The sequence below is a fragment of the Rhopalosiphum padi genome, chromosome 2 (genome assembly GCF_020882245.1).
Source record: "Rhopalosiphum padi isolate XX-2018 chromosome 2, ASM2088224v1, whole genome shotgun sequence".
Classification (NCBI taxonomy): Eukaryota; Metazoa; Arthropoda; class Insecta; order Hemiptera; family Aphididae; genus Rhopalosiphum; species Rhopalosiphum padi.
In genome coordinates this window covers 41660689-41675162 of record NC_083598.1, presented here as the reverse complement: position 1 = coordinate 41675162, position 14474 = coordinate 41660689, and the positions used below count along the sequence as shown (strand labels likewise).

General features: G+C 29.5%; 1 protein-coding gene across 1 annotated transcript in view; it reads right to left on the bottom strand.

The window, feature by feature from the left end:
* The window catches only part of LOC132923241 (uncharacterized), a 53189-nt gene that overhangs the window by 12813 nt on the left and 25902 nt on the right, over positions 1-14474 (bottom strand). Inside the window, exon 2 of the mRNA XM_060987096.1 lies at positions 13225-13282. The gene's annotated coding sequence lies outside the window, so the exon portion shown is untranslated. The remainder of the gene's footprint in view (positions 1-13224; positions 13283-14474) is intronic.

Genomic DNA, 14474 nt, shown 5'->3' with positions numbered 1-14474 from the left:
AAGTAATCAATTCGTTTTGTTATAGGACTCCAAAAAATTGAGGGTTAAGGAGCAAATAGGTTTGGCAACTTTCCAACCAATAGTTCGTATTTTCGAAAAAAAAATAGATAAATAAGTCGAATCGAACGAAAAAATCGAAACGTTCTTAACGAAAACAATTTACGGAAAATACGCGTCATCATAATAAAAATCGGGCAATTGTTTAATCTCGATTTTTTTGAGCACATTTATAACTTATAAGTAGTATGTACATGTATTTACAAAGTTGAAAATGTTACAGTATATTATAAGCGTAAGGCATTTAACGGTGGTATTCGATTGTCCAACAAACCGATACGGCCTTCACTAGCCAAATCGTGTTAAATATTATCGTATTATATACTTTACAGCTATATTGTTATTTACCATTATTATTATCATTATTATTTGGCGGCCAACAAAATTTAGTATGTTTTGATTTCGTAATTTCCTTTACAGTTTGTCTTAGGTGTGTGTACCTATTTCCAATTACATTTTCCAGGATAGTTTCCGCAGCACATTATATATTATATTATTATTTGTAAACACAGTAGGTATATACGGTGTTACCAATGTCTAGACGGATAAATTGTTTTCAGCGGTAGGTATACGTGTCCAATCGGACTATTATTACATTATAACGAGACTGTCTCAGGGAGGGGTTGGACACGCGTGTGCGGGAGAGGTCCAGCCGGAAAGGTGAAAGTGGTCGCTGGGTAACGGACGCGTCGACGGACAGGGTCTCTCAACACGTGTGTAGACTGTAGAACTATACGTTGTCCAACAACTTTTGAATGGAATTTTTTCCTAAAACTGGACCGCCGTCGGGTTGGATTGCGTACGAAAATAAATAAAAATAATAATATTATAGGAATTCGGAGGCCGTGAACTCGTTGTTTTGCGGTCAGCCCTACGCGATAATTATAAATTATAATATTATATTATAATACATAAACTTGGCGATACGATTTTCGGAGAGTACCTGAACTTAAAAAATATTAAAATAATATTATGAAAACTAATTTTCTTATTACTTATAATATAGTTTTATATTTGTATAGGTAGGTACTTCTTCATCGAATTCAGCGTATCGACGAATTCAAATTTTAAAAGTTACATACATCATTCGTAATTATATATTTTTATTAAATCGTACGCGTATAGATTATAAAACACGATTATATTATACATAACATAGATATTACATATATAATATTGAGTCTTTTTAATCAAAATCCTGCGTGCATCACCAAGACCCGACAAGCGTCTTAAATAATGTTTATCCGTCATACCACAAAACGTGATCCGGCTCTCCCCCAAATTCCGTATACTTGCACGCGCAGTGCTATATGTGCGAATTATTAACCCATATTTTATAATATTGTTATCATTTTGATAAACGAATATTCTTTGCATATCCCGCGGGGCTATAACGTAATATAAAACGGAAATTACAACGCACCGCGGCCATCGCGATTATAATTGTGATTAGACGATAATTTTATTTAAAGATAAAAAATATATTTTTCGTGTGTCTCGGGCGTTGTAATTTCCGGTAAAAATATTAAGACAGACGACTTTAAACTGCGAAAAGCTATCGGTATTTAACGATAGAATTGTCATATGCATGTTAACGACGGCTAGACAATATTATTATTACATAATATTTTACTTATTTTTATATATTTGTCTATGTAATGACAACTGTTGATATATACCACGTTAGGAAGTCACATTTGCTCTTTTTTTTAAATGTATGGTATATTTATCTTAACGGAAGGCAACAAATATTATCGTTTTCTATCAAAATATATTATTAAAATACTATTTTATTCGTTTGATTCAAGATACAATATTCTAAATATAATAAAATTGCGACAATCGTTACTGTTAAAATACATTTTCAAAGGCTGTGGTTAGTGGTTAAAATGCAATGTTTAATAATAATACGAATTGGTGAAGAAAACATATACATAATAATGCAATATATATGATATATAAATTATCGTCTAGAAATTACTACAATAAGACTTGTACCATTATAATTTTTCAGACAGTATTGTACGTATTTCAAACATGATTACATGTACCTAAGACCATTATGTCACCTATTTATATTATATTATAAATATATTATATATATGTATAGAAAACTTGGCCCGATTCGAATAGTATAAAAGAATGAATACGTTTTGGTGGTAGACAACAATGATTTTGGTTTTAGTATACAAAGAAAAACGGAAGTATTCGCGTATGCGGTTTTATGGTAGGGTGGAGAATAAAACAAAAAAATTAAGTTCTGGTGTAGTGAAATAATAACTATGCGCGCAGGTACAAAAGGTGAACCGAGAAAATAAGTTTTAATGCATTTCAGGAAACTCCGGTATTATATAATATACCTTAATCGCAATCCCTAGCTATTTATCTCGGCCTTATGGTGCCGTTGTTGGTATATATATATACTATATATATATATATATAGTATATACTATATAATATACAAGCTACGTTTGAATATTCCAAGTTTGCACAATCTGTGCGGTGACAGAAAGTTGAATATTTATTTTATTTGGGTCACCCTTGAAACACAGCGTCAGATGTCATAAAATATTATATTTAATTGGTGTCGAAGTTTCTTGGGTAAATTATATTATACAAAATATATCGAAGAGACAGAGTTGAACTTTTGAAATTCTCGAGGTAATACGTGAAATCGTTTCTATTACGCAGATCGAACTAACACAACAACGCCGAAGGTCGTGCAATGCTAAACCACGATTTAATTTTTAATTTTCTCATTTCTTTAACGACAAACTGCATCGCTCTGCTGCAGGCGCATCGTATCATCGATGAGTAGGTATATAAATAGCCGTGTAAAATGTACGCAGTAGCAACAACAAACGCGGAACACATACCTAATATTATAATGATATATCATACGAAATTTGAGGCTCATTGGATTTCGATGTGCGGCAGCCAGCAGAGGTGTTCTCGTTTACCTTGATAATATTGTAATGCGTATTACACATGCGCGTAAAAAATAAATAATATTATATATATATATGTTATTTTTGTGTGTATGATCGTCCCATACATACAAAAGAGTGTGGTGTTACCGCACGTGTACACGTATTACATGATATCGAGACGGTATCGTTTACCATATATTTCGCTGCTGCAGTGTGGGAAAAATTATCACGCGCGTGTATTCTATTATACGATTTTGCAGACCTATAATACAAGAATTGGTGGGTAGGGTATACTACTTAATATAATATTATGGTTTATGATAATTTCTCCAGATTGTACACCAACCGATAAGGCATATTATACGCGTTGCCGGCGTATAGGCGAAAATTTAGGTAATTAAATAAACTGATGATGGAGCCCTATGAACGGTAATGGACGTAAGAAAGCTTTACTCAGAAACCCCAAAATAACTCTATAGAATAAAAAAAACTTTTTAGGATATGTGTTGGTAGTCAGGAGTCTGCACTCAGGACATTTATTATGTTATGTTTGATTATTAATTAATAATCACAATATTAAATTGTTTTTCCTGTTAGATGTGGCAAATCGATTTAAGACTATAATTAATTATTATGACACATCGATATTCAATATTGACTATTAAGTATTCCTAAATTTGGATATTAAACAGCCTTTGCAACATTGTCAACTTTAGCTACGTTTTGTACTTGTCTGCACGGTGGACAACGATCCTTCACGTTTTACATAGTAAAGAAAACTAGCACTTAGCAGAATCAATTAGAAATATTATTAATTATTATGAAAAAGTTTCTACAATTTTATTATTATTTATTTTTATTTTTTATATTGATCGATTTTGAAGAAAGTTTAATTTCTTTCAGAGTGGCCGATTCTTCTTAAATCCCACCCTACATGCGCCTATGGTCGTCGAATTAACAGAGTATGCGTTTTGGAATTACGTGAAATGTCTATTGAAGTACCACCTTTACATGATTTTCAGCGTTATCGTCACGTAGTCGCGAATAAATTATCCCTTTCAGTGCGCTTATAAACATGAGTTAGTTATGGGCGGCTAATAAGTGGCTTAATGGTAGCGTTACTAATTATTATGTATATGACGTCAAAGAAAGTAAAACATAATTCGCCAAACCTAAAATATAATAAATTATAATATTATAATATATGCATTATAATATTATATATTTATAAAATGCTATATAATATTAAGAAAAAATACAACACATACTGCCTACACATCGATTGTAAGTACCAACATTTAATATGATAATGACTATCCACAATTTATAAAACTATACAAGTATCGATATATTATAGTTTGTCTTGTTCAATATATTTACGGCTATAGGGTCTAGATTTTTATACAACTGTTAAAAATATAAAATAGTATGTATTAAAAATGTTTAAAACATGCTCTTATGTTAAGTAAAAAAAATAATTTTTTCTTTAAATTTTTATTCATGTTTCTTACTTAACAATTAAACGGTAAAAATCCTAAGATTATACTTTATTTAAGTTATCAATATTCATACACGTGGAATAGAAATATTTAAATTATAAAATATAACAAGAACAACAAAGACGATTATGTTACATTAACATAATTTTTTTGTATTGAGTTTTGTCAAGAAACGTTAAAATCATTAGTTTTCACTATATAATTAAGTTGTTCATACAAATACCAAATATATAATATTTTGTCGAATTATTATATATACGTGTAAAGATAATTAACATCGGATTACACATAACGAAAATAGAAATTCCAAAAAAGCGTAATTTGCCTGCAGCAGCAATAAATGAATAGTATAAACATTATAAACAATTATTATATGAACTATTAAGGGAAAGGATAAGAAAATTTGAAACTTACGTAAACAGGTATAAGCGAAGAATACAAATTGAAAATTATAGATCTATTTTATTTTACGTCGTATAATTTTATAACATGGTTTAAGATAGGTATTAGGTATTAGGTATTAAGTACGCTAACCTAACCCAACCTAAAATAATGGAAAAATTTTAAGCTTCTATGCAAGTATAATATAAATTAAATAATAATTTGAAAGTTTTAATTAAAATTGTAAGATCACTTTAGTAAGTTATTTTAAATATTTTAGATTATATTGAAGCAATTTTGTTTTTTTTTACCAAATAGATTTCGTTACTAGTATTATTCTAAGTCTGTGTCGACGACCTCTAAAATATAGTCGATTATTGATAGAAAACATCCGGTACCACGATTTTATATACCTATTCATTTTTGACACATCCATGACGACAACAATATGAGCTACGGATCGTTATAAAAACGCTTGTATATTTTTGAAAAACAACTAACATTGGTTAACGGTTACGTCGGTTACGTAAGTTAACGAGCTAAATTTATTATATAGATGTTATTATTGAACCTGTGAGTGAATTATTTATAAAAACTTCCTTTTTACGCGACAAAATTTAGCGAAAACTACTACGATGGTTAAAATAATATTATGAAGCCCAGATAGAACATGTAGCCATTTTATATAGATACATAATCAATATACCTATCACCACACACCAAATTTTGAAAAATGATAGCGTTCAATAAATCGAGACTTTAATTTTATAGAGCAAAATTATTGAACGGATCCGAAATGGGTAAATTATTGCACAGTATACAAATAAATCAAAACTGTTAAATTACTTTCAGTTAGGAAATAACATATATAATAAACAATAAAGTTAAAATTTAAAGTGACATGACTATTAGTATGACACTATAACTATATGATGATTATTGAAACTATACTGAAACTATGATCCGGTACAAGGGTAAGGTCAATCGGTAACTATATGAATTATATGATATAATGTATTTCCTATTACTATAGTTATAAACAATGACTATTAGGTTTCATAGAAATCGTATTCATTTTATTTACCTATTGGTATAATATATAACTTCCCACAAACATCGATGGATGAAGCCGATTTGTACACCATTAAACAATTTCAACTCGTGGTTAACCGACTACGTATATTGCGTACTTGGTTTTTATAATAATACGATACCTAACCATTATGACGCCGTGCTCTGAAATAATAAGCGCTGAAAATCAGGAAACAGAAGAATTTTTAAAGCATAATTTATTGAAGGATATATAGTTTTACAAGTAATAATGGTATCTCCTCTCATAACTTTAAGAAGAGTTACTTTTATATTACTTTTATCGTATATATGTGTACCTTCTTAGATCAAATTGATACGAATGCCACAGTACATAAATATAGCTCGAAGAGATACTATGTACGAATAATATTCCATCTCATTTTGTAATTAGTTTTCAAAAGACATTTAATAAATATTTTTTTTATTTTCATTTTATAAAATTTTATTTTTAAACTATTGAGGTCGATTTGTTAATATTAACGATCTAATTTTATGACACGTTAAATATTAATAAGTTCTACCTAGTTAAAAGACCTTCGATACATACATATATTATAGCATCGTGATCTCATAGTTCAATAATCTTAATCGGAATTCCAACACGATTCAACATTTTCGTAACGTTCGCAAATAATCAAATTTATGAACTTGAGTTTATCAACTTTCTATAGCTCTAAGGATTTTCATTAAACTTCGCGTACCCGTGTAGCATATTGTATTTTCCCTTAACCTCGACCTTTGCAAACGTCAAATTGATTTAATCATATCATCACAATAAGAATATAAATCAATTACGTTATTTAATTACATGTTGAACTGGAATATTGATTAGTTTCACTTTTAATACATGACCCAAAACCTCGGACACGTGGGACTGTTGGACGAAATTCAATATGTTGGACAAAACTGGTTTCCTAAGTGTACATACTGGCAAATACCCATAAAAATCTTAACATATGACAAAACCTCGCCGAATGTTAATAGTATTACCAAACATCGTGTTATTTGTGTGCATAAAAAAATATATTGTAAACGAAAAAAAAAATGACCGAAAGTAATTTGTTTGCTTGTCTCAAACCGGTTACCTTCCAAGGCTGTCATTTAAATACTGAGTTCCATAAGGTAATGGGATATATATCATGGTACCCAGTGTACCGGTGGTGTTATCGAATGGCGAGTACAATTATTTCATAATATCATAATATCATACATTATAATAACTATATTATGTTAAAATATGATTTCATAAATACGGTAAATTTTTTCTTTCAATACGTGTTATCAAAATTTTATATTGTAACATAATATGAATAAATAATTCGATAATTTATATAACACAAGCAATATTATACACTTTTCGTATTAGATTTACTATAGGTTTGTCCAGAACTATTATATTATCGTCTTAAGGTAGGATTTTGAGCAATACACGAAAAGTGGTAAGTTGCCGGTCACATCACACACACACAAGTTTCCTATGTACCAGATCATGGTATTATTATTGTAGATTTGTAGGTATATTATATCATTATATTCTAACAGTCTTAACGAATTCCTTGACATAATAATTCGTTGTGCAGCCGCGGGTGCAGCACATATTTTAGCATTATTACATATTATATCTACCTAACCATTATTATTGTTATTATTGTAGGTCGTTCGTTACACATTCCTGGTGTTTAACAAACGTTGCATAACTGAAGGAAACGAAATTCTCCCACCCACGTGACTAATATCGTTATATGAGTGACGTGTACACACACACGTCGACTTGCATGTTTATCAATTATCATAAAGCGAGAAGCTCAGAGCGTATTGGTTATACGACCAATGATAGCCTGTGCAGTAATCTTGGAGAAAGGTCAGTTAAATGGCAATTAAAAATGAACAGCGTTCTTAAGTGTCGTTTTAGAATAAACAATAGGCGAATGCATTATAAGTAGCACGTTTACAAGTATTTAACTCTCAATACTCTATAATAATACGGCATAGACGTCTAGATAGATACTTTCACGAAACACGGCTATGACACAAATACGTCGGTACCCGTCCTCAAAGGATTCAATTCCTACTTTAGCCAGTGCTACGTGTGTCTAGCATTAGGTTTAATAATACGCACCACGTATTACCTATAATACATGTATTGAAATAAGTCGATTTATTTCCCCTTCAATCGAGCACAGCGATGTCATCCTCTGCGTTGACAACATTTCAATACAATTCAATCAAATCGTAAGCGTTTTAAGCGACGTTTTAACGTTTCGATTTTCGATTCATGTAAACATACATTATAAATGTATATACTTATGTATATATAACACTATTCTGTATTCATTATATCTAATAATGGAACAAAATAAATATTTGTAATATATTATGCTTATTGTACTCGTAGTCAAGTTATTGATACGATTTTCTAACTAACACACATTAAAGTGAAGCATATATTTTATATCTTGTATTCATTATTTTATTTGATCACGTTGTTTAAACTGTTAGTAATGACAAACTAAACATGTATATAGCTCTATACAGTTTTAGTTACAAATTTGTTGTGCATACATCCATACACACGATATATATATATATGTTGACAGTTATTACAGGTTTTTTTTAATCTTCTTTCTTAATCACATCCAAAAGTGTTAAAATACCATGAATTAACAAATAGATACGTTTTACAAGTTACGAATTCTTGAATGAATCTTAAACGTTTCGAGTCATTATGACCAGTTTTGCTAATTTCAGTACAGTTGCATAACTTTTTTTTAACGATATATCTCATGACAACATATTTTATATTAATAATATTATAGTTGTACATTTCCAAATAAAAACCGTTCAGTTTATAGATGTCTATAATATTGTACAAGAATTCGGTTTCTGGTCATTTATTTATTGTACCTATTCTTAAACTTTGTTATCTTTCTTTTATAATCATTTCTATACAATAAAATAAATCGTACTATCAGTTGTTATGCACACGTATCAACAGGTATTGTAGTAATGTTTGATAAATCATTCGAATCATTGAAATATTTGAATACAAGGGTATACACGGGGGTTTCAATAGCTCTACTAATAATAATGGTCTACCTATATCATATAATGGTCGAAATACAACAAAAATGGATAAAGGGCATTTTTCTCAGCTAGAATTTACAAAAAATACCTCCACCGGACAATAACCAATATTCTATGGTATACAATATGTACCTGCTGATACACCTGGTAGGGTCGTTGTTATACCTGCGAGTAGGTTACAAACGTGCCCTTTCAAGAGTATACATAAAAATAACATTAAACGATGCGCGATGTTTGAAATGTGAAATGAGTTTTCTCTAAAACGTGAGAATAAACGCAGCAGTGATAGAAAAAATAAAGATACTAATGTAGGTTACAAATGTTTTTTTTTCTCGAGGACTTTATTTTCAATTTAAAATGTATTATTACGCCGCGTTTAGAACGTTAATCTTAAAATTGTACAAACTTAATTAATACATTCAAATAAACATCTCGTTGAGTACTAATTGTGTTCGCTATATGATTTAAATGTCGGTACATTAAAAAAAAAAAAATTATATAATTCAAATATAGATTCAACATGAACGTAGAATAACAAAAATGATTATATTTTGAGCTGTTCAGTTATTTTTACAAATCTGGTTGCAGTTGAAAGAATATATGCGTGTTATTGTATTAATTACTTAGAGAAAACATATTCTATATGAGTTTCAGTCAGGAATTTCACAATCATACGAAGAATGGATCGTAAAATACGAGCTATATAACCATCGTGGATTCTGTTTTTGAAACGTGTTTGTCAAAACATTTCGTAAGTCCGATAACTAAAAAGACTAGTATACGTTGCCGTATAATAAAAATATTAACTGTATATAAAAAATCGGTGTTCGAATAATATAAAAAAAAAAAATTCAATGTAAAGACGAATTCCTTGGGGTTGTATCTATCGTACACCTGTGAGGCTGTGACGCACGTTTTGGACCCACGGACTTTAAGCCGTCTAGTATATAGGTAATATATATATATTATATTATAATAATATCATAATAATAACATAAAGTAGGTATACTGCAGGTACGCTATGTATATAAATATATGAACATGTACAATGTACATATATGTATACACGTATATATTACTATTTATTATAATAGTGTACGCACTTGTTCTTTATATTCTCGGACCTCGTCACGTCCTGTACACAGATTCTTGTATCACAATAGTCGAATTGTAGGGGAATTATTATAATAGTAATAATATAATGGACACAAGAGAAGTGAATAGTGGAGGCGGCGACGGCGGCACGATGGGGATCGCACCTTGTCCGCGCAGGTACACTACACTACGACGACGCACTTGCAGCAACAGTGATCTGCCCTCGCCCGCCGCCTCGTCCGGTAATACCGCAACGACTTCTCTCATTAACCCCTGGGCAACACACACACATATTTCGGTGTACCAGTCCGTTGAACCCGGGTGCAATAACCATCAGACCACATAATAATTATATATTATATTATTATATTATAGTCAAATATTATACTAATACCATTATTCAACGCCTATCGCATTAATGTAATGTAGACCGTATTTTTAATCGGATTTAATGTGTATATATTGTGTACCAGTGTACCTATATCGTGGTAAGTCGTTTTAATAAGCATACCAGTCGATCCCTGCTGCTGGTCGGCGTGACTTTTTATCGTACGTCGAAGCATATGCCTCCTATATTCGATGACCGATCCCGATCGTAATCCGCCGCCACCCCTGTGGCACGAGATCAGCTTATGCATTACATACTATGTAATACGTATGGTGACATATTAATATTATATATGACGCGTGTAAGTCCACCACAGCAGTTATTACATTTAAATATGGCTTTATATTATTATTATTATTATTTATAATATAATTATTACACGGAACATTCGTTTCTTATTCATACATTTTATGTGTGATCACCGTTATTTCGTGTCGTATAGGCGATATATGACTGTAATAGTATCGCTTTAATCAAATGGCATACCACGACGTTATTGGATTAACCGACGACGACAGAACGTTCACCGTTCTATCAGCAACGAGCGTGAAATGATGAAATAAAATCTTTGCGCTCCTGAATACTAGAATAATATTTACGTCCATTCTCTCCCCGACTAGGTATTAAAACTTTTAATTGGATTGGTAATTATTATTTACTTGATTTATAACCCAACTACAGTTCGAGTGCACCAAACATTTTACATATATTAATTTACCTATAACTAAAATAAATATTTTTATGGTTCCAAAATTATAGACCTGTTAAAATCGTTAATACTAAAATTATTGGAAACACTCCAGATAAAAAAAAACATATTAATATAGTAGTTTTTTTAATTTAAAATCATACATTTTAATAATAAATAATAATATATATATGTATATAAATAAACCTTATCGAGTCTATATCTGTTAAAGCGCATTAAATTAGTAAAAACTAGTAATTTAATTCAACTACTTTCAAACTAGATTATGATACTCGTTTTATTAATAACACAAATAAACATATATATAAATATATAATGTTAATATAATGAATCAAAATTGACTATTAAAAACTCAGTTGATTTTCGGTAAGTATATGTGAGTCGAACAACGGTAATTCTAAATTCCAGAATTTCAGCGATTCGAATTTCTATCATTGAAATAATATCTTAATAATTTATAAAATATAAATGTTTTATTATACAAATAGATAGTATCATATACCATATAATATTATATTATATTGGCTAAAAGTCTAAAACACATTGTTTAAAAACATTTGAATTGTTTAATTAAAAAGTTTTAAAAATTATACTTAAACAGACGAACTTAGGATAAGCATACTAATGCCCTATTTGTTTCTCCTTTCTCTGACCCATGGGCCACATAAAAAAAATTGTGTTCAGTAGAACCAACCTTGAATTGTTAGCTTTATTATGAGTATTAGAATGAATTGGCCTATTATCAAACATAAAGTTAAGAACATTATCAGTATTCTTACGTTGTTCTTTTACGATATTTTAAATTTATGCGTTTTATGAGTACGTAAAATGTTACAATTGAAAAAATGTTCATATTATCGTTAATATGCCAACGTAAGAACACAGATAATGTTTTTAATTTTAAGATTGATAATATAGATCAATCAATTATAATACTTAAGCTAACTGCATAATGTTGGTTCTGCTGAATGCAAATTTACTATGTTGCGCATGGGTTATTAAGAGAAAACAAATAGTGCACTGACATCATCTCAATATGTTATATATTATTATAAAGTAGAAATAAAGAATTTATTTATCGATATATCGGTACGATTAAATAAAAGAAATTACTCACGTTTTGTTACATATGCCGATTGTTTAATATATGATATATAAAATATTATATTAAAAGTATGTTATACATATATTATGAATATGTATAATCTGTTATAGGTGTTGGTACTTGGTGTTGGTGTACACATGTTTATTCACCTAGCAGTTCAATATTCTTCTCGTTTAGATGTATACACCGAACATAGCACGTAGCATAAAACTATTTAAATATAAAAATATGATATCGACGAGCATATAAATTATACTTGAAAATGCTAACGCGAACAACGAGCATTTACCATAATTCCAACGAACTTTCGTTTAACCGATATACATTCCAGAAACCAAAAATGCATTTCGACTTTCCATAGCAACCCCCTTCGAACAACTATTAATCAAATAATGCACGATTTTAAGCATTCGATTAATATACCCGCATACCTATGTAATCGTGATGATCAAAGAACATACACATGCTACACATATTGGAAACTTGGCTGCTAACAATATAATATGGAAAATAAAAAATAAAGAATATTATATACGATCACAGTAGTTTTATGTATTATTTTATGTAAATCGAAAGTTCGTAAAAAATAAAGGTAGGTGTATAATTGTTACGAGACGAAAATGTTGTATTAAACGATTATACAGAAACAAATCGGCAACGGATAAACTTGCCAAAAAATACACGGGGTTAATTACACATATCCATGCTGGAATGTGTATTATTACCACGCAATAGGACCTAACGGCTATTAAAACAACATAAAATTTATTTTTAAACTTTCTCTCACAATTTCAATACATATTCAATGTGCTCTTGTTAACGCATTTTAATCGTGTCATTTATAAATGGTATTACCTTAACAATAATATTATTTGTTGACTTACTGTAAAAATGTGTGGAAACTATTCAGCGTTTTTCTTTTTTGGCAAACTTTTCTTTAATCTATAAAAAAAAAAATCAAAAACATGAATTAGTTTTGACCTAGAGAATTTTTTTTTTTGTTTAAAAATCACATTATAATAATATGATATATTTATTATAGGTACTCGCATTATACGATAAAATAAAATTAACTTGACCACACAGCACCCACAGCATGTTTAATACCCTAACCGATCGGCTGGTATCTATATTTACCTAATAAATTATATACATACAAGATATAACATTAATCCTTGATATAATGATAAGAGTACTATAAATGCATTCTGTAGTAGTATAGATTTATACATAAAAGATTAGTGAAAGGAATATTATAAAAGTATTACACACAAACGCGGATATATTAGTTATGCGCCTGGTAAATATATACAATATAAACCGGTTTTACGCTTTAAAACGATACATATTTTTTTAAATTTAGTTGATTAATAAAACACTACTGTTATATTTCTCAAGTCCACTTTTGGTTTCATTAATGAATTAACATAAAGTTCTAAAAATGTGTTATACTATTTTTCTTTTTTAACAATTGTGAATAATTATTCAATAACATATATATTACGTCATGAGTGCAATATGAATCAATCAATTTGTATGACAAAAACGCACACAACACAAAATGTTATTATATAATTCAAATCTATTGCAAAAACAATAATAATATTCTGAAAAAATTACAGCTATATTTTAATTAATTCGATTGACTTTACCAACGTTTTAAAATTATTATTATTATATTATAAATACTTATTTGATATGTAACTGTGAATGCATTTAAATGTATTGAATAATTATTATTATAAATACATGTAGTATGCAATAATTTGTTTATAAAATCTACGATTAAAATTCAATATTTTTAAACATGTTCTACAAAGTAGAAAACACATTAAATTGACAATCCATATACATTCTAATCGTTTTCGGTTAATTGGTTTTTAATCCAATCAGTGCCGTAACTATGTCTTGTGGGGGGCCCTGATGCGAAAAATGTAATGACTAATGAGGCACCTGTACTTGCATTCCAACACAATGAAAAAAGTTAGTGCATCCGATTTTTAAACACATTTCTAACAACACATCAATTATCAGTAGTCAGGTAGTCAAGTTAATTAAAAATAAATTTATTTATTAAACAAAATGTAATAGGTATGTTCATTTGTCCTTGATTTTTCAATATTAAGTATACTTA